Below are 20,910 nucleotides of genomic sequence, written 5' to 3' on the forward strand. Positions count from 1 at the left end.
ACCTTCTGTATTTTGATGCTGTGAAATTATGGTAGGTTTGAGAGATTTATGACAGAGTATAATTACACCATTTTTGTTTGTGGTGGAAGGGGAGTAGAAAATGTCCCCCACCAATTGTTTTTTAAGCTTAATTGCCTCAGAGTCGTTGAGGTGAGTCTCTTGAAACAAAGCAATGTGGCATTTCAAACGAGCTAGGTGAGATAAGACACGATGACGTTTAATGAGGTGTTTGAGCCCCTTAACCCGTTGAATGCGGGCGTCGGCCACTGGCCGACGCCCACACTCCCTCCCTGGTGCGGGTCACGACCAGTGGCCGACACCAGGGAGGGGGTTAAAAATCCTCCGGTGCAATGCACCGGAGGATTTTTATTTTTTTTTTTTCACCGTAGGAGACGCGGAAGAGCTTCCGCGTCTCCATCCCACCCCCCTCCCGCCCCCTTATGATGTCAGCGCGCCGCGAGGCGCGCTGACGTCACATTTTTTCCCCACCGGAGAAGGAGAGACGGAGGTAAGCGTTCTTTCCTTCTCCGGTGGGGAAAAAAAGGCCAAAACGGCCTCCCCAGATGCCAGGGAGGCATCGATGGAAAGGGGAGGCTCTCCCCTTTCCATCAATGCCTCCCTGGCACCGTTTCCTGGCCGTGGATCGCAGCGCGGCTGCGATCCACGGCCAGGAAACGCCCCTAGGCACCAGGGATCTTCTTTGGGGGGGTCGGCCCCCTCGTAAAAGGGCCACCCCTCCCCCCCCGGCAATATTTAAATTATTGACACTGTTTTGGGGGGCGATCGCGCCCCCCACAAAAAAAAAAAAAAAAAAAAATTGCGGGGTCGGCCCTTGGAACACGGGCCGACCCCAGGGGAAAAAAAAAAACGTCGTTTTGCATGGGGAGGCCGATCGCCCCCCCAGGGTAAAAAAAAACAAAAAAAAACAAATTGTTGGTGGTCAGCCCTTAGGGTGACCATCAATGGGGCCATTTTTTTTTTTATACATGTGTGCTTTGCCGAGGGCAAGCACACATGTATAAAAAGAAAAAGATTTGTGACATGAGTCTCATATATATGTGTATATATGTATACACATATATATATCTATATAGATATATATATCTATATAGATATATATATATATATATCTATATAGATATATACAGTATATATATATATATATAGATAGATATATATATTTTTTTCAGGACAAGCATTGCAGCGTCCATGTGCTGCTTTTCTGACTTGTTGGTGTGTATCTGGGCTTCTAACAACGCCCACCTCACTCCCATCACTACCACTCCTTTGATGGCATTGAAAAATGATTTACCTTTGTCCCTCCTTGGGGAGGTTTTGCTACCGCCTTGGCCATCGCCCCTGGTACATGGCTAATTGCACTTTTGCTGTTACGTTTAACTGCGAGCGAACTTCTTTTCCTTTTGTGTAACTCTTCACATGATGCTCATGGTGGCCATGGCGCTGTGAATCGGCTCTCTTATGTGAAAGAGTTTAACTTTAAATTATCAATTTATGTGTTAAGAAAAGTTGGGTTAGGAGTTTATAACGCTAATAGCTCTAACTCGAGCAGATGCGAGACCCATTGCATTGTAAATGCTTGTTATTCTTGTGTGTGTTGTTTTATAATGGTGAACAATTTCACCGCACTCCACGAGGACCGTGATCAAGACTCCTTGGTGAGTTGAAACACGTTGGTGGTTATTGACTGCAATAAAATACACGTTTATTTGTACTTCATGGAGTGCGGTGAAATTTTTCGGCATTAGATAATTTCTAGATTGGTCTTCCCTGTCACTGGGCACCGGCAGTGGAGTGTGCCGCCCAGCAACCCTTCAACCACTTTGTTTCTAAACATATAAATATATATATATTATTATATATATATATATATATATATATATACACAATATGCATGCATGCATGTCTTTTCTGTAGTGGCAGTTTTGCTGGATAGTACTGAGGGAATTAGAAGAGGAGGTAATGGGAGGCAGAGCACCAAAAATGACTGTTGCACAGGGTGTGTGGTAAGGTGAAGTAATACATTCTTTTTTTGTTTTTTTCAGTGTTTTCAGAGAATCTGCAGAATTGGAGAAGAAGCGAAGGTAAGGTGACGACATTTCCTGTTGTACACAACAAACATACCAACAAGCAATTTTGTGACTATCTGCCTTCTACGTAGGATAGTAATTTAGAGGGACAGTTTAGCCAGTTGCAGAGATGGCGTCTCGTTGGATGACTGCTGATCAAGCCCTAGCTCGGGTTATGGAGGACAGTTCTGATGTAGGCTCAGAGACTGAGACAGCAGACACTGAGACAGCATCTGAGGGAGAGGACAATGGGGCAGATTCTGGGAGTGATTTTTCAGTCGGCGGAGTCCCATCTGACGACACCTCTTCCAGTGAGTCTGAAGGAGACAATGACGACATCCGTGCTGTCCCTTCGCAAGCACATTCTGGGCAGCGGGACCACATTGGGTTAGCCGAACCCAGAGAGCACGTGCTTGCTGCCGCAAGCACAGAACGAGTGCTCTCTTGGCAGCCCCCCTGTTTGGTTCAGCCCCAAATTCCACCTTTTACTGGTGACGCTGGATGTAAAGTCGATACAGCTAACTTTTTGCCAGTCGACTACATCTATCTGTTTTTGGATGTTGACTTTCTTCAGAAAGTTGTGCAGCAAACAAATTTGCGTGCAGACCAATTTCTGAGGGAGCGCGGAGGCACTCTAGGGCCCCGTTCTAGGGCACGCCAGTGGACTCCCACTTCGCTGGCGGAGTTGAAGATATTTTTGGGCCTTACCCTCAAAATGGGGTTAGTACAGAAACCCACCTTGCAGTCCTACTGGACGACTCGCACGGTTTGGGTAACTCCCATCTTCGCACCATACATGAGCAGAGATCGTTTTTTGCTACTGCAGCGCATGCTGCATTTCAATGACAATTCTGCTGCATTGCCCCGGGACCATCCAGATCATGACAGGTTGTTCAAAATTCGGCCTGTCGTGGAACATTTGTCTGCCAGGTTTCCAGAGATCTATACTCCTGGAAAGAATATAGCAGTCGATGAGTCCTTGATCCTGTACAAAGGACGGCTGCTTTTCAGACAGTACATTGCGAGCAAAAGAGCTCGCTATGGCATAAAGCTGTACATGCTGTGTGAGAGCTCTACTGGCTATGTGTACAGCCTGAGAGTGTATCCAGGGAAGGATTCTACCCTAAACCCTGTAGGTTGCCCTCCCGCGTTAGGGGTCACAGGTAAGATTGTATGGGAACTTGTCCAGCCACTTCTTCACAAAGGTTATAACCTTTATGTGGACAATTTCTATACAGGAGTAGAGCTGTTCAGTGAGCTCTACAAAGCTGGCACTGTGGCCTGCGGTACAGTTCGTTGTAACCGCAAAGGATTCCCGCGGGAGCTTGTTTGCAAGAAGCTCCAGATATCACAAAGTACTGCATTGCGTTCTAACGAACTGCTCGCAGTCAAGTTCCTAGATAGACGTGATGTATACGTGCTCACTACAATTCATGATGAGAGCACTTCTCCCATCACGGTTTGGGGTCAGATGGCCGAAGTCCACAAGCCCATCTGTATACTCGATTACAATAAGTACATGGGTGGAGTGGACAAGAACGACCAGGTTCTTCAACCATACAATGCGTGTCGTAAAACTCGCACTTGGTACAAGAAACTGTTTACCCACCTGATTCAGATGGCAACATATAATGCGTATGTTGTTTACCGTCAGACAACAACAGGAAGACTCATGACTTTCCTTGACTTCCAGTTGTCTGTAATTGAAAGCCTCACTGCTGTTACTGAAGAAGCAGCAGCCTCCACCTCATATGTTCTGGAGGATGTGGCAAGGCTGCAGGAGCGACACTTTGCTGATCGCATACCTAAAACACCCAAAAAGGATCGCCCATGTCGTCACTGTAAAGTGTGCTCAAAGCATGGAAAGCGGCAGGAGAGTCGGTATTACTGTCCCCAGTGTCCATCACAACCAGGCCTCTGTATCCCTACTTGCTTTACGCTGTATCATACTAAAGCAAAGTTCTGGGAAATCGACTGAGGTTGAGCTGCTGTTGGGTAATCCTTTCAGTGGCAGTGCATGGATACCGAACGTCCATGGGCCACTGCTTCGTTAGGCAAGGAGCCACAGAATTTTACTTCATCATGGACTTCCTTTTGGCGTGGTCGGTGTTCTGTTCAATTAACATGCATTTTCTTCCCCCTACTGCATATACTAGTAGACAGAACATATGCCACATTGCCACGGAGTACCCTTTCTTCACCTGCATGTCTTCCTTACTTTCAACGGTAGATATGCTCTCTCAGTTCGAGAAATCACTTTGTAGGGCATACTTGGAAGCCCCCAACTTGCTTCCACAAACTAGTATAGGTTCACTTGGCTATTATACAGGATTAGCCAGGACTCTGATGAGAACAGAGACATGGATGGGTAAGGAAAGCTTATGGTAGGAGTGCCTTCACAGGGTTATTGCACAGGTAGAAGGCAGATAGTAAAGGTAGTACAGATGTACATCATCTACACCTATGGATTCAAACCCATTGGTGCCATCCCAGCACTAAAGGAGAATGACTTGTATAGGTCAGTGTTTGACCTGCTTTTCATGTTCATCCTCCATCAGAACTTAGTAGATGTTCAGTTTGCTGTATAAGTGCATTATAGTCACATCACTGCACATAATGTTGGCTGGGACATAGGCTACGTTCTCATGGACTCCCCTATGTACCAAACACTACCCTTTTCCATAGCCTATGACCTTCTCTTTAGGGAACATCATGAGAAATCCCCAGCATGTCTCCCTTAGTTTCAAAGGTAGATATGCTCACTCAGTTCGAGGAATCGCTTTGTACGGCATACTCGGACACCCCCAACTTGCATCCACAAACTGGAAGGAGTTGGATTTAGCACAGAGATTGCGCTAAAGGCGCATGAAAAACATGTCTTCCTGAGCCTCAGGTGGCTGTCACAGGATTTATTAGTAAAGGTTTGTTACGCATGCATTTGGTAATGTTAAGGAAGAAGGAGGCAGGTAGCCTATGACCTTCTCTTTAGATAACAGCATGAGAAATCCCCAGCATGTCTCCCTTAGTTTCAAAGGTAGATATGCTCACTCAGTTCGAGGAATCGCTTTGTACGGCATACTCGGACACCCCCAACTTGCATCCACAAACTGGAAGGAGTTGGATTTAGCACAGAGAGTGCGCTAAAGGCGCATGAAAAACATGTCTTCCTGAGCCTCAGGTGGCTGTCACAGGAGTCATTAGTAAAGGTTTGTTACGCATGCATTTGGTAATGTTAAGGAAGAAGGAGGCAGTTACTTGACAGGTGGTAAAATGTAGTCAAACTTATTCCGTTCTGTGGCGTGTGAATGTGATGGGCCCTTGTCTGGCAGCGGTAAGTTAATGTGAGTGGAGTGATTGATTGGATTGGGCCCGTGGCTGGCGATATGAAAGGGTTGTTTGTTGTGCGTGAATGGCGTGTGAATGGACCATAAAGAGGTTGGTGCCTGGACGCGGCTTTATGGCCCACCTTCAGAAGGCTTGGTTTCAACATTCAGATACTTTGATAAGTAATCATGCTTTAAAACCATCATTTCTGGAGGTGCTAAAACCAACCAGTGTGAGTGGTGGGTTAACTTTAACAAACTAGTACCAGGGGAGACCAAGGGTGCAGGACTTGCATGGCTCTCACCAGTTTTCCTTCACCCAGAATCCCCTTGAAATTACATTATGTGCTTAAAAAACACATTTTCCTTGCATTCCAATAAGCAGAAGTCCAGGGATCTGCAGGGATCCTCAAAATTCCTACCACCCAGTGTTTCCCCACTTGTCCTGATAAAAACACAACCCCGCTTGTGTGCCTGCGCCTAGTGCCTGCTTCAGGAATGAATCACTCCAGGGTTAACAGTAGACCTCAAGCAAGGACTACCATTGACCCTTGTGTGATCCATTCCTGTCACGGGCGCTAGGCCTACCCACACAAGTGAGGTATCATTTTTATCGGGAGACTTGGGGGGACGCTGGGTGGAAGGAAATTTGAGGCTCCTCTCAGATTCCAGAACTTTCTGTCACCGAAATGTGAGGAAAACTTGTTTTTTTAGCCACTTTTTGAGGTTTGCAAAGGATTCTGGGTAACAGAACCTGGTCAGAGCCCCGCGAGTCACCCCATCTTGGATTCCCCTAGGTCTCTAGTTTTAAAAAATGTACAGGTTTGGTAGGTTTCCCTAGGTGCCGGCTGAGCTAGAGGCCAAAATCTACAGGTAGGCACTTTGCAAAAAACAGCTCTGTTTTCTGTGATGTGTCCACGTTGTGTTTTGGGGCATTTCCTGTCGCGGGCGCTAGGCCTACCCACACAAGTGAGGTATCATTTTTATCGGGAGACTTGGGGGGACGCTGGGTGGAAGGAAATTTGAGGCTCCTCTCAGATTCCAGAACTTTCTGTCACCGAAATGTGAGGAAAACTTGTTTTTTTAGCCACTTTTTGAGGTTTGCAAAGGATTCTGGGTAACAGAACCTGGTCAGAGCCCCGCGAGTCACCCCATCTTGGATTCCCCTAGGTCTCTAGTTTTCAAAAATGTACAGTTTTGGTAGGTTTCCCTAGGTGCCGGCTGAGCTAGAGGCCAAAATCTACAGGTAGGCACTTTGCAAAAAACAGCTCTGTTTTCTGTGATGTGTCCACGTTGTGTTTTGGGGCATTTCCTGTCGCGGGCGCTAGGCCTACCCACACAAGTGAGGTATCATTTTTATCGGGAGACTTGGGGGGACGCTGGGTGGAAGGAAATTTGAGGCTCCTCGCAGATTCCAGAACTTTCTGTCACCGAAATGTGAGGAAAACTTGTTTTTTTAGCCACTTTTTGAGGTTTGCAAAGGATTCTGGGTAACAGAACCTGGTCAGAGCCCCGCGAGTCACCCCATCTTGGATTCCCCTAGGTCTCTAGTTTTCAAAAATGTACAGGTTTGGTAGGTTTCCCTAGGTGCCGGCTGAGCTAGAGGCCAAAATCTACAGGTAGGCACTTTGCAAAAAACAGCTCTGTTTTCTGTGATGTGTCCACGTTGTGTTTTGGGGCATTTCCTGTCGCGGGCGCTAGGCCTACCCACACAAGTGAGGTATCATTTTTATCGGGAGACTTGGCGGGACGCTGGGTGGAAGGAAATTTGAGGCTCCTCTCAGATTCCAGAACTTTCTGTCATCGAAATGTGAGGAAAACTTGTTTTTTTAGCCACTTTTTGAGGTTTGCAAAGGATTCTGGGTAACAGAACCTGGTCAGAGCCCCGCGAGTCACCCCATCTTGGATTCCCCTAGGTCTCTAGTTTTCAAAAATGTACAGGTTTGGTAGGTTTCCCTAGGTGCCGGCTGAGCTAGAGGCCAAAATCTACAGGTAGGCACTTTGCAAAAAACAGCTCTGTTTTCTGTGATGTGTCCACGTTGTGTTTTGGGGCATTTCCTGTCGCGGGCGCTAGGCCTACCCACACAAGTGAGGTATCATTTTTATCGGGAGACTTGGGGGGACGCTGGGTGGAAGGAAATTTGAGGCTCCTCTCAGATTCCAGAACTTTCTGTCACCGAAATGTGAGGAAAACTTGTTTTTTTAGCCACTTTTTGAGGTTTGCAAAGGATTCTGGGTAACAGAACCTGGTCAGAGCCCCGCGAGTCACCCCATCTTGGATTCCCCTAGGTCTCTAGTTTTCAAAAATGTACAGGTTTGGTAGGTTTCCCTATGTGCCGGCTGAGCTAGAGGCCATAATCTACAGGTAGGCACTTTGCAAAAAACAGCTCTGTTTTCTGTGATGTGTCCACGTTGTGTTTTGGGGCATTTCCTGTCGCGGGCGCTAGGCCTACCCACACAAGTGAGGTATCATTTTTATCGGGAGACTTGGGGGGACGCTGGGTGGAAGGAAATTTGAGGCTCCTCTCAGATTCCAGAACTTTCTCTCACCGAAATGTGAGGAAAACTTGTTTTTTTAGCCACTTTTTGAGGTTTGCAAAGGATTCTGGGTAACAGAACCTGGTCAGAGCCCCGCGAGTCACCCCATCTTGGATTCCCCTAGGTCTCTAGTTTTCAAAAATGTACAGGTTTGGTAGGTTTCCCTATGTGCCGGCTGAGCTAGAGGCCATAATCTACAGGTAGGCACTTTGCAAAAAACAGCTCTGTTTTCTGTGATGTGTCCACGTTGTGTTTTGGGGCATTTCCTGTCGCGGGCGCTAGGCCTACCCACACAAGTGAGGTATCATTTTTATCGGGAGACTTGGGGGGACGCTGGGTGGAAGGAAATTTGAGGCTCCTCTCAGATTCCAGAACTTTCTGTCACTGAAATGTGAGGAAAACTTGTTTTTTTAGCCACTTTTTGAGGTTTGCAAAGGATTCTGGGTAACAGAACCTGGTCAGAGCCCCGCGAGTCACCCCATCTTGGATTCCCCTAGGTCTCTAGTTTTCAAAAATGTACAGGTTTGGTAGGTTTCCCTAGGTGCCGGCTGAGCTAGAGGCCAAAATCTACAGGTAGGCACTTTGCAAAAAACAGCTCTGTTTTCTGTGATGTGTCCACGTTGTGTTTTGGGGCATTTCCTGTTGCGGGCGCTAGGCCTACCCACACAAGTGAGGTATCATTTTTATCGGGAGACTTGGGGGGACGCTGGGTGGAAGGAAATTTGAGGCTCCTCTCAGATTCCAGAACTTTCTGTCATCGAAATGTGAGGAAAACTTGTTTTTTTAGCCACTTTTTGAGGTTTGCAAAGGATTCTGGGTAACAGAACCTGGTCAGAGCCCCGCGAGTCACCCCATCTTGGATTCCCCTAGGTCTCTAGTTTTCAAAAATGTACAGGTTTGGTAGGTTTCTCTATGTGCCGGCTGAGCTAGAGGCCATAATCTACAGGTAGGCACTTTGCAAAAAACAGCTCTGTATTTTGTCAAAAAATGGGATGTGTCCACGTTGTGTTTTGGGGCATTTCCTGTCGCGGGCGCTAGGCCTACCCACACAAGTGAGGTATCATTTTTATCGGGAGACTTGGGGGAACATAGAATAGCAAAACAAGTGTTATTGCCCCTTATCTTTCTCTACATTTTTTCCTTCCAAATATAAGAGAGTGTGTAAAAAAGACGTCTATTTGAGAAATGCCCTGCAATTCACATGCTAGTATGGGCACCTCGGAATTCAGAGATGTGCAAATAACCACTGTTCCTCAAAACCTTATCTTGATCCCATTTTGGAAATGCAAAGGTTTTCTTGATACCTCTTTTTCACTCTTGATATTTCAGCAAATGAATTGCTGTATACCCAGTATAGAATGAAAACCAACTGCAGGGTGCACCTCATTTATTGGCTCTGGGTACCTAGGGTTCTTGATGAACCTATAAGCCCTTTATATCCCCGCAACCAGAAGAGTCCAGCAGACAAAACGGTATATTGCTTTCAGAAATCTGACATCGCAGGAAAAAGTTACAGAGTAAAACATAAAGAAAAATGGCTGTTGTTTTCAGCTCAATTTCAATATTTTTTTATTTCAGCTGTTATTTTCTGTAGGAAAACCTTGTAGGATCTACACAAATGACCCCTTGCTGAATTCAGAATTTTGTCTAGTTTTCAGAAATGTTTAGCTTTCCGGGATCCAGCATTGGTTTCACACCCATTCCTGTCACTAACTGGAAGGAGGTTGAAAGCACCAAAAATAGTAAAAATGGGGTATGTCCCAGTAAAATGCCAAATTTGTGTTGGAAAATGTGGTTTTCCGATTCACGTCTGCCCGTTCCTGAAAGGTGGGAAGATAGTGATTTCAGCACCAGAAACCCTTTGTTGATGGCATTTTCAGGGAAAAAACCACAAGCCTTCTTCGGCTGCCCTTTTTTCCCATTTTTTTGGAAAAAACGAAATTTTCACTGTATTTTGGCTATTTTCTTGGTCTCCTCCAGGGGAAACCACAAACTCTGGGTACCATTAGAATCCCTAGGATGTTGGAAAAAAAGGACGCAAATTTGGCGTGGTTAGCTTATGTGGACAAAAAGTTATGAAGCCCTAAGCGCGAACTACCCCAAATAGCCAAAAAAGGGCTCAGCACTGGGGGGGAAAAGGCCCAGCAGCTAAGAGGTTAACATTCTAAGTAACAGTTCTAAGTTGCATAACAAGAAGTATTAATAAACAACTGCTGTAACAATGAAAAAACTAGGCATATCAATTTTGCAAAAGCAAAGAAATGGGAAAAAAACAAGACAGTAAAGAAAAACAAAAGGAGGAAGATGACCTCCAGAATTTGTATATACATGGATGTGGCAATACAGGGACTAAAGTCCACGAAAGCTAAAGAAGACAAGATAGAAAGTGAATACCCCGAAAGGTAGAGGGACAGCGGAGAACCTGAAAAGACAGGCAAGAGTGGCTTCAGCACACGGAAAGTGATGTTAGATATTGAAACATATGATGGCGAGTTTCATGGAAGAAAGAAAAAACATACAAATGTACCATTCAGGAGACCAAATAACGTAATAACTACAGTAAAGGAGTGTGACATGAAGAAACAATAAAAATCAAAGCTTACCAGTGGAACGTGTACGAGAACAATTTGAATGGTGAGAAAGGGATACGGTTGGGAAAGGAACATGAGGATTGCACAAAGAACACTATCTAAAAAATTTTTTACAAAAATAAGAAGATGCAGAGAAGGAAAACCATGGATAGAAGTACTAAACATAACCATTACTAATAAACTGTCCAGAAAAAAACAAAAAAGAAAAAAGAAAGGACATTAAAGACAAATTAAATTATTTCTTCAAGTAATTGCTGATGCTCCTAGTTCCATTGCTTCTGTTTTGTGTTGGTTAATAAAAGTTTGTAGTGCTGAAGGTTCCTCAAACGAGTAAGATTTGCCCTTCAATGAAATTTTGAAAAAACATGGGTGAAGAAGACCATATCGAATATTCAAGGATTTGAGCTGTGGACGTAAGTCCAAAAACTGTTTGCGATGTGCAGCTGTAGCAGGAGAGAAGTCTTGTGTGAAAAACACTTTATGACCTGACTTGCAAAGAGCCCATCTTTTTGGCTTCCGAGAGTATTTGCATCAAGTCAGTAAATTGGAGAAAGAGAATAATAATGCCTCTAGGATGTACACGAGGGCCAGTTGAAGTCTGTGGACCTAAACGATGTGCCCGTTGGATAGAGAGGGGAGAGGTAGAAGGCAAGGGAAGAATTGAAGGTATTGCTGTTTGAAGGAATGCAATCATGTTAGAGCCTTCCGAACCTTCTGGAATCCTAAAGGCAAAGATTATTTCTCCTATTTCTATTTTCTAAGTTTTCAGTAAGCCTTTTAAGTTGAGCTATGTCATTGGAGATCTGAGGATTGACAGTGTTACAATCTTCAAGGTTACTGACTCTCTGTTCCAGAGTACAAATTTGCTGTTCGTGTTGGGACCATTGCTCCTCAATACATTGCAAAGAGGCATTAGTGTCCATCATAAAGGGCTTTAATGCACGCAATTCCTCCATGACATCATCCAGAGTAAGATGTGCAGGTGATTTTGAGGAAGAATCAAGGTCTTTTTTGGGGCGCTTGACGGAGGAGGTGTTAGATGTTTTTTTCACAACTGCGCCAGCGGCATGAGATGAAGAGGCACTATCCTTTAAAAAGACTGCAGCACTATCCATTGTTAAAGCTGATGGTAGAGAAGATTTAGTTATATGTGTGCGCACCACTCGAAGAGGATTATTAGACTTGGAGGAAGATGATGACTGGCTGCTCTGAGAATTATGTGGTCTTCCCATAAAAGTCAGCAGCAATTTGGTAATAGGAAGCCAGCAATGTGAGGTGTTGATGAAATTATATTATGGTGAGAAGCTGCTGTGAAAAGTTTCCAACAACAGAGTAAAATATAATAAAAAATATATAAATAGAAAATCCTAAATTATACTCTAATAACAGACATGACAGAATACCACAAGAGCAAAGCACTTTACTGCACATAGTCAAACAATTGGTGACTAGTTTTAAGGGAACCTTGTGAAAAGGAAAAATCCCCTCCGTCAAAGGAAAGCATTTACCATGTTATGAAGAGCAATTTGAAAGAGCTCCTTGACAACAAGAGCTGCCAGTGAATACTGAAAGTTGAAAACCTCAGCTAAATGTGTTTGAGGAGAGAGGTCAAAAGTTGAGCTGGCTGTCAGAAGGTAATAAATATTCTATTGCAGAGAAAATTAGATTTGTAGAATGTCATCTGGGCAAGCAGTTAAAAGTCAAATACAAACATCTCTGTGAAAGTTTAGGTTTGTGCCGAGGCTTACCTCACATGAAGTCTCTGAAATGACTTAAAAACTCGATGTCTCTGTAAGATAAAGGCATGACGTGAAAACATCTCCTTCTTTCCAGGAAGTGCTGAAGCCTCACGGAGCTCTAAAGAGCAGCGGCCATCTTGCGTGACCTCCAGCCACACCCCCTCATGAAATGATTCTTAATCATAGTTAACTAAGGTATAAGACATATATGGGTAGTCTACACTGACCTCGGAAAAGGAGGTACGTATTAGGAAATTTCATAAATAAAATAATTTTTATGCATATTAGACCGAACATGCACAAAAACATTGAAACAGGTTTTGGCACTAAAGCTCAATTCAAAGGGTTAGAACCAGATCATAGAATATTTTTGACAAGTGCTATTTCGGGTTCTTGGTGCTAAGTTAAGGTAGTATTTGATCAGACAACGACTACCATTGTATTATGAAAGAAAGTCGCTAGAGGTAGTTATGTGTGACAAGAATTGTTGTCTATATTTTTTTGTTGGGGTGGTGATTTGTGATGTTTGTGAAGCAGCATTTATCTGCTGCATTATTGCAATGTGATCATGTTATGTACTGTGATTGTTGTGTTTTAAATGTTGTTTCTGTTATGTATTCATTATGCTGTTATGGTGTACTGTTATGTTCTTTCATTCGGTTTAAATATTTCACCAAAAGGTGCTACATGTCCTGTCAAAAGCAGCACATGCCTTGAAAGGTCCTCTGAACAGCAACTTTGTACCACTGCCTTAGATGGTAAAATAGGCTCCGGATTTTGCCTACTTAAGACACCTGTCTGCTCAAAAGTGAATGAGACTGTCTTAAGTTGTACTTTGCAGTGTTCAGTTTATGTGATACAGCCCATGCTCTGACATTGTTTGATAAAGAGAAAATGTGGTGCTTCTAGTTAAAATATATTACTATTTCACATTAGTTACAAATGTGATTGGGTGCATATATTGCAGTTAGATACAATATATAAATTCCGCACCACCATAAAATGAACTATAGATTGTGCACTCCCAGAATTAGTAGATTCATTTTTTAATTTAACAAAATGTATAACTCTGCAAAATGTACTTTACCACAGCTTTGTGCTGGTATGAATTTGTTCATGGGCGTCCTGAACCCCCTGCTTTAGAAGCCATAGCTGGGATGGGGTTCTTGATGGGCCTCTGTAAGCAGATAAAGGCTCCTAAATAATGTGAAAGGTTGGATGAGTGTGTGAGTGAAATAATGCATGTAAGGATAGATGCTTGAGTGTAAGGATGAAAATGCTAAGTGAAAGAGTGGGTGGATAGGTAGATGATCGATGGATGGATTGACAGATGGATGAAGGAGAGGACAAACGGATGGATGGATAAATGAAAATATGGATGGATGAGTGAGTGAAAAAATGGATGAGTAAAAGGATGGATGAATGAGTAAAAAGATGGATGGCTGAGTGAAAGGGTGGATGTATGAGTGAAATGGACGATGATGGATGGATGAATGTAAGGATGAATGAGTGCAAGAATGAATGGATGATGACTGGAAGGGTGCCTGGATGGATGGATGAATGACTGGGTAGATGGCTGATGAGTGGAGGGGAATGAATGTATGGATGAGTAAAAGGATGAATGGATGGGTGAAAGGATGGATGGGTGGGTAGAAAGGTGGATGGATGAGTAAAAGGATTGATGGCTGAGTGAAAGGAGGGATGAATGAGTGAAAAGGAGAAAAGGTTAAGTGACAACTTTGGTAAGGCCAATAAAAATATCAATGAAACATTAGCAGTCAAATTATTGAAGGAAAAACTGCATGGTGGGGGTGCAAGCTAGAGTTACGTGAGAGCGCGGTGAGTGTGGGTGACATCTTGCATAACATGAAATAAAATAGATTATAATTTTATCATAGGAGTGTAAAGTATTTAATCTTCAGGCTGGCTGCATCAAGTAATGTAATTGTAGATGCTAAACATTTTTGGAATCAGTCAATCAATCAATCAATCATAGATTTGTGGGGCGCAGCTAATCATCAATAGGGTCTCAAGGCACTGTTTGTGGGTGTGCTGCTCAGTCGAAGAGCCAGGTCTTGAGGTTCTTCCTGAACAGCTTCAGTGATGCAGTTTGTCTGATCTTGAGAGGTGGAGTGTTCCATGTCCAGGCTGCCAGGTAGGAGAAGGATCTTCCTCCTGTTGTGCATTTCCAGATCGTGGGGATGGCTGCAAGGGTGAACTGGGAGGAACAGAGCTGTCTGTTGGGTAAGTAGAAAGTCAGGCAGTGGTTGAAGTATGCCCGTCCTATGTTGTTCAGTGCCTTGTAGTTGTGGATCAGGAGTTTGAATGTGATGCACTTGTTGACTGGGAGCCAGGGTAGGTCTTTGAGGTGGGAGGAGATGCAGCTGTGTCTGGGGATGTCCAGGATGAGTCTGGTTGCTGCATTATGGACGCTTTATAGTCTTGATTGAAATTTCTTGGTGATGCCGGCATACAGTGCGTTTCTGTAGTCCAGTTTGCTGGTGACCAGTGCATGGGTGACTCTCTTCCTCGTGTCAGAGGGAATCCACTTGAAAACCTTTTGCAGGAGTCAGAAGGTGTGAAAGCATGATGAAGAGATGGCATTGACTTGGGGGCTCATGGATAGAAAGGAGTCCAGGATGATGACCAGGTTGCATGCGTGGTCCATGGGAGCTGGAGCGTTTCCCAGAGAGGTGGGCCACCAGGAATCATCCCAGGTAGAAGGGGTGGAGCCGATTACAAGGATCTCTGTCCTGTCTGAGCTGAGTTTAAGGCAGCTGGCCTCCATCTAGACAGCGACCGCTCTCATGCCATGGTGGAAATTTCTCTAGGCCTTTGCAGAATACTCGGACAGGGAGAGGATCAGTTGGGTGTTGTTGGCGTCGGAGACTATAGGGGTCAATCTGACCCCGGCGGTCGGCGTAATGGTGGCGGTAGTACCGCCAACAGGCTGGCGGTACACACTGCCACTATTATGACATTGGCGGTTTGGCCGAAGCCAAACCGCCAATTTAACACACTGACCGCCACGGCGGTAACGACCGCCGAGCTGGAGACTACAATCTCCAGCCCGGTGGCTGTCATTAGGCCGCCCATGGAATTACAACCCCGCCCACCACCATGGTTTCCGTGATTTTTGTACCGCCACGAAAACCATGAGGGTAGGCACTAACAGTGCCAGGGAATTCTTTTCCTGGCACTGATAGGGGTCTTCTCTGTCCCCTCCCCCTTCTCAGAAGCCTCCATACCCCCCTCCCAACCCCCGACCTATACACACATACACGCACATACATACACACCCATACACACACGCATTTCCACATTCACCCACACCTGCATACATTCATACACACTCACAGCAACACTCACTAACATACATACAAGCACACACGCAATCACACGACACAACATGCATGTACACACACACCCATTCATACACTCACGCATTACACACACATGTATGCATTCAAACACAGTCACACCCCCCCCAAATATGCACACAACACCCCCATGCCCCTCTCCTGTCAGAGAACCCGACTTACCTGCTTGCAGGGGGTCCTCCGGAAGGAGACGGGAAGCGGTGCTGCTGCCAGCAGCAGTATCCGCCAGCAGAACACCGCCAGGCCGTATCATGGCTCATAATACGGTTGGCAGCTTCTGCTGGCGTGGTGCTGCTGCTGGCAGCTGCGCCACCTCACCCGCCGTCCGACGCCATGACCGTAGCCGGAATTCCGCCAGCCTTCTGGCGTGATTCCGGCTATGGACATATTTTGGTGGACGGTTGGTAGCTACGGCGACGGTATGTTGGCGGGCTTCGCCGTGGCGGTAGGCAGCTCTTGCCGCAAATGTTATAATGAGGGCCTATGTTTTGCCCATGTTGTTTGATGATCATGGCAAGTGGGGCCATGTAAATGTTGAAAAGCATTGTGCTGAGTGAAGATTACTGGGGCATTCTGCAGCATGTGCTTTGAGTTATGACGTGAATGGTGGTTGTCTGACACTCTGTGTTCTTCCAGTGAAGAAGGACCTGATCCAATCAAGTGATTTATCTCAGATGGCGGTGTTGTGTATTCTGTCACAGAGGGTGGAGTAGGAGACGGTGTCAAATGCAGTGGAGAGATTGAGGAGGAGGAGTGTGGCTGTGCCTCCATGGTCCAATATGATGCATATGTAGTCAGTGGCTGGAAAGAGTGTGGTTTCAGTGTTGTGGTTGCTTCTGAATCTGGATTGGGATGGGTCCAGATTGCGGTGTGTCTCTAGGAATTTGGTGAGTTGCTGGTTGACGGCCTTCTCTGTTACTTTGGCTAGGAAAGAGAGCAGAAAGATGGGTCTGTAGTTCTCCGGCTCCCTAGGGTCAGCTGTGTGTTTCTTGAGTAGCGGGTTGATTTTGGCGTGCTTCCAGTCTGAGGGGAAGGTGGTGGTTACGAAGGATAAAGTGATAGTTCGGCAGGGCTCCGGTGCTATGGTGGTGCTGGCCAGGTTGAAGACATAATGAGGGCACGAATCCAAGGGTGCCCCCTGAGTGGATGGAGTTCATCAGTCTTTGGGTATCCTCTTTGGTGATGGGGATCCAGGAATTCAGAATTTGGTGAGGTGCTAGGTCTGTGGTGGTGGTGAGCGATGCTGGCAGGTTTTGGTTCCTGAAGCCTTTATAGATGTCCTGGATTTTTCTGTGAGAGAAGGTGGCGAGGTCGTTGCAGATGTCTTGGGAGGGAGGGATGGAAGAGGTGTCTGTCCCAGGGTTCATAAACTCTTTCACAATGGCAAAGAGCTCTTAGCTGTTCTGAGTGCTGGTGTTGAGGTGTGCTTGAAAGCCAGCTTTTTTGAAGGCTCTAATGTTCTGGTGGTGCATGGCGACTGCATTCTTGTAGGCTGTGTGGTCTTCGGTTGACTTGCTGATCCTCAATTTCCGTTCCAGTCATCTACAGGAGCGCTTAGATTCCTGTAGGTCTGCTGTAAACCATTTAGGTGTTTTCCTCTGTCGATTTCCTGCAGTTTTTCTTAGGGGGGTCGACATCTTCAGCGCAGTTTGATAGCCAGTGGTGTAGATTGCGTGCGGCTTCATTGGTGTTCACTGTCTTTGGAAGGAGGGAGTGATTGAGATCATTGGTGAGTTGTACTCCGGTGACCTTGCCGCAGCGCCTGCTGGTCGGATGGGTGGGCGTAGGGGCATGCAGTAATATTTGTGTAGGTAAAGTGGATGCACTTGTCAATCAATCAATCAGTTTTTGTAAAGTGCGGTGTGAACGGGCGGTCCCGAACACGTCCTCGGCGCTGGCCTATACCGACGTGTCGGATAGCTCAGACACGTCATTTCCGCATTCCCACGTTGCCGTGGGAACGCTCTCAGATGGAGGATGGCGTCACAGTGTTGCCAGGGAGACCCAGGAGGGTTTCTGGGCCGCGGGGTTGAAGAGGTGGGGAGATCCCGGTATCGAGGAAGGAGAAGAAGGAAGAGCGAGCAGAGAGGCGGAGAACAGAGGAACCGAAACGGAGGAACGAGGAAGGATCGTCCCAACGCGGATAAAAGACGAGGGACTGGAGAAGGAGAGCGTTGCCAGGAATCATCCACTGACGGAACACCCCAGCGCCAGCCACGACCCAGGAGGGTCGTGGCTTGCTAAGGTACGGTCTTTGTGGGACACCAGAGGGAATACCACGATTAAGAGGGCACTGGGGAAGGGGGCTGAGAAGGAGTGAGGGGAGGACTGGGAGGGAGCTTAGAGAGCACCTGTTTAGTCACGAGTGAGCCACATAGAAGTGCACTGTAAGGCGTTTATTCACTTTTGCCCTAACTCACTACCGGCACAACCCCACCCTTTTTACCTCTTCCCCTTTAATTATAAAAATCATAAACCCAGACTTAATACCCCACTTACCGTAGCATTTTCCTTTTTCCCGGTACTTCACTGCTGGAGCCACCCGAGAGACAGAGGGGACGCCAACCTAAAAGAGAAAAGAAGAAAAGAAGAAGAAAAACCCCAATAAGAAGACGACTTGAGACCTTAAAACCCAGTAAACATAAGGATAGACTATAAACAACCCCTTTAACTCTTAAATAAACCACTTACCTGATCACCGCAATTTCTCTCCGTGGTCTTTATACCGTTCGACCTGCCACAGTGGTGTCAGAAGTGGGATTTTTCTATAAGGAACCAACCCAGGGCAACCGAACGGTATAAATAATGAGTGAAAGTCCGTCTCTAGAGGATATGATTAAACAACTGGCGGAAGGCCAGCACCATTTGCAGTTAATATGGGAGGCACACCAACGAGAGGCGAAAGAGGACAGGGAGGCCTTACAGTCTGCCTTGAAAAGCCAAGCGACAATACTAGCGAACAACCAGCTGGTACACGAATCAGCAATGAAGAAATTAACAGAGACAATCGCCGCCAGTAAAGTCCACCCCAATGTCCCCAGTTCGGTGCTGCAAAAATATCAGGAGGGGGAAGACCCGGAGTCTTTCTTCACTACCTTTGAAAGAATTGCTTCTTCTGCTCAATGGCCGGAAGAAAGATGGGGACAATACGTCGCGCCTTTGCTTACCGGACTCTTACAAGCCGCATATCAAGCAGCGAATCCCGGGGGAACAACACCCTACAAAGACATAAAGACCAGCATCTTAGAACGGGTAGGACACGACACAGAGTACTATAGAGTTAAATTCCGGAAAGTAAAGTGGGGACCAAATGAGGACCCCCGAACCTTTTATTTTCGCGTGAAAGATTTGGCCCTGAAATGGTTGGGACCCATCGGGAATAGCCTGGAGGAGGTTATACAAACGATTGTCCTCGAACAATATTTAGACTCTTTACCTCCTTCTACCAAAAACTGGATAAGACAACATCCAAAGGTAGATACAGACATGGCCATTGACTTAGCCTGCGCGTACCATCGATCCACAGATGTGAGCGGTATACAGCCCAGACCCAACATAAAACCTGTTGTACCCCATCCCAAACCTTCACCGAGATTTCCCCTAGAAGATCCGGTTCCCCGCAGACTTGTAGAAGGCCCTCCCTTACAGGGACCGCAATGTTACAACTGTGGAGAGTGGGGACACATAGCTCGTATGTGCCCACGGAAACTAGAGGGAAGTGAACCTATGGAGATAGGAGTAACCAGGCGACGCGTACTCTGTACAGGAGGGGGAGACATTTAATTTAAGAAAACCCTGAAAATGAATGGGCGGTCTTTATGTGCTCTCATCGATTCGGGTTGTAGCCAATCCGTTGTTCGCGAAGACTTAATAGGCCCGATAGATAGGGAAACAAGTCAGTGGGTCAATATTTGCTGTATTCACGGCGATAAGGAGCAGTACCCCTTGAAAGTAGTCGACATAGAGTGGGGAGACTACAGGGACTTGCTTCCTATGGGAGTAATGTCTCAACTTATTGAGGAATGTATCGTTGGTACCGACTATGACCATTTCCAAGAGCTCCTGGATCATGTTCGAAGTCCAAAAGCTCCCCAGGAGTGGTGGGTTGAGGCTCCTTTTGCAGACAGTGCTATTGAATGTCCTCTAACCCGCAGAAAACTTTCACGGCGAGAAAAGCGAGATGAAAGAGTACATTTCCGGACTCATAAAAAGCAGGAGCAAACCCAAGGACTTATAGGAGAAACACATGAAGCACCCTTAAGTTTCCATCACCAACAGAGAGAAGATCCTTCCCTCGCTCAGGCCTGGAGGTCTGCAAAAACGGAAGAAACTGAGGAGGTGGGTCCTTACTTCCTGGTTAAAAATAATCTCCTATAAAGAGTGACCACTAACCGAGCTGGGGATCGCAAACATCAGATAATAGTACCGGAAACCTATAGGAATCAAGTCCTGACCCAAGCCCACAATCAACCAGGGGGGGGGGCATTTTGGGAGGGAAAAAACCTAAGAGTATCTCCTCATACGATTCTATTGGCCAGGCGTTTTTGCCCACATTAGAAGATATTGCTCCCAATGTCCCAGGTGTCAGCTTACAGAACCAGGTAGGCCCAAGAAAGCACCACTTTTACCCCTTCCCATCATAGACATTCCATTTAGCAGGGTGGGGATGGATTTAATTGGACCCTTAGTGCCTTCCTCTAAAGGTCACACACACATATTGGTTATCGTTGACTATGCCACCCGATACCCCGAGGCCATCCCCCTGACAAGTATAACCACAAAAGCAGTCGCACAAGCAATGATAACGGTCTTCGCTCGAATAGGGTTTCCCCGAGAAATACTCACAGACCAGGGGACCCCGTTCATGTCGAATCTCATGAAACAAGTTTGTAAGACATTAGGCATTTCCCAAATAAAAACCTCAGTGTATCATCCACAGACGTATGGATTGGTGGAACGCTACAATCGGACCATCAAAACACTACTAAGAAAAATAGTCAAGGATACAGGGAGAGATTGGGATCAAAAATTACCTTTAGTGCTATACGCTATCAGAACTCATGAACAGGCCTCAACAAGGCATAGCCCGTTCGAATTAGTGTTCGGACGGCAACTCCGTTCCCTTTTAGACATGGCCATAGAAACATGGGAGGAAGAAGCCGAGGGAGGGGGAAGACCATTGTTGTAATACGCCCACAACTTGAAGTACCATTTACAAGGGCTATGGGAAGAGGTACGATAAAACAAGGAAC

This window comes from Pleurodeles waltl, chromosome 4_2, assembly GCF_031143425.1.
Source record: "Pleurodeles waltl isolate 20211129_DDA chromosome 4_2, aPleWal1.hap1.20221129, whole genome shotgun sequence".
Classification (NCBI taxonomy): domain Eukaryota; kingdom Metazoa; phylum Chordata; class Amphibia; order Caudata; family Salamandridae; genus Pleurodeles; species Pleurodeles waltl.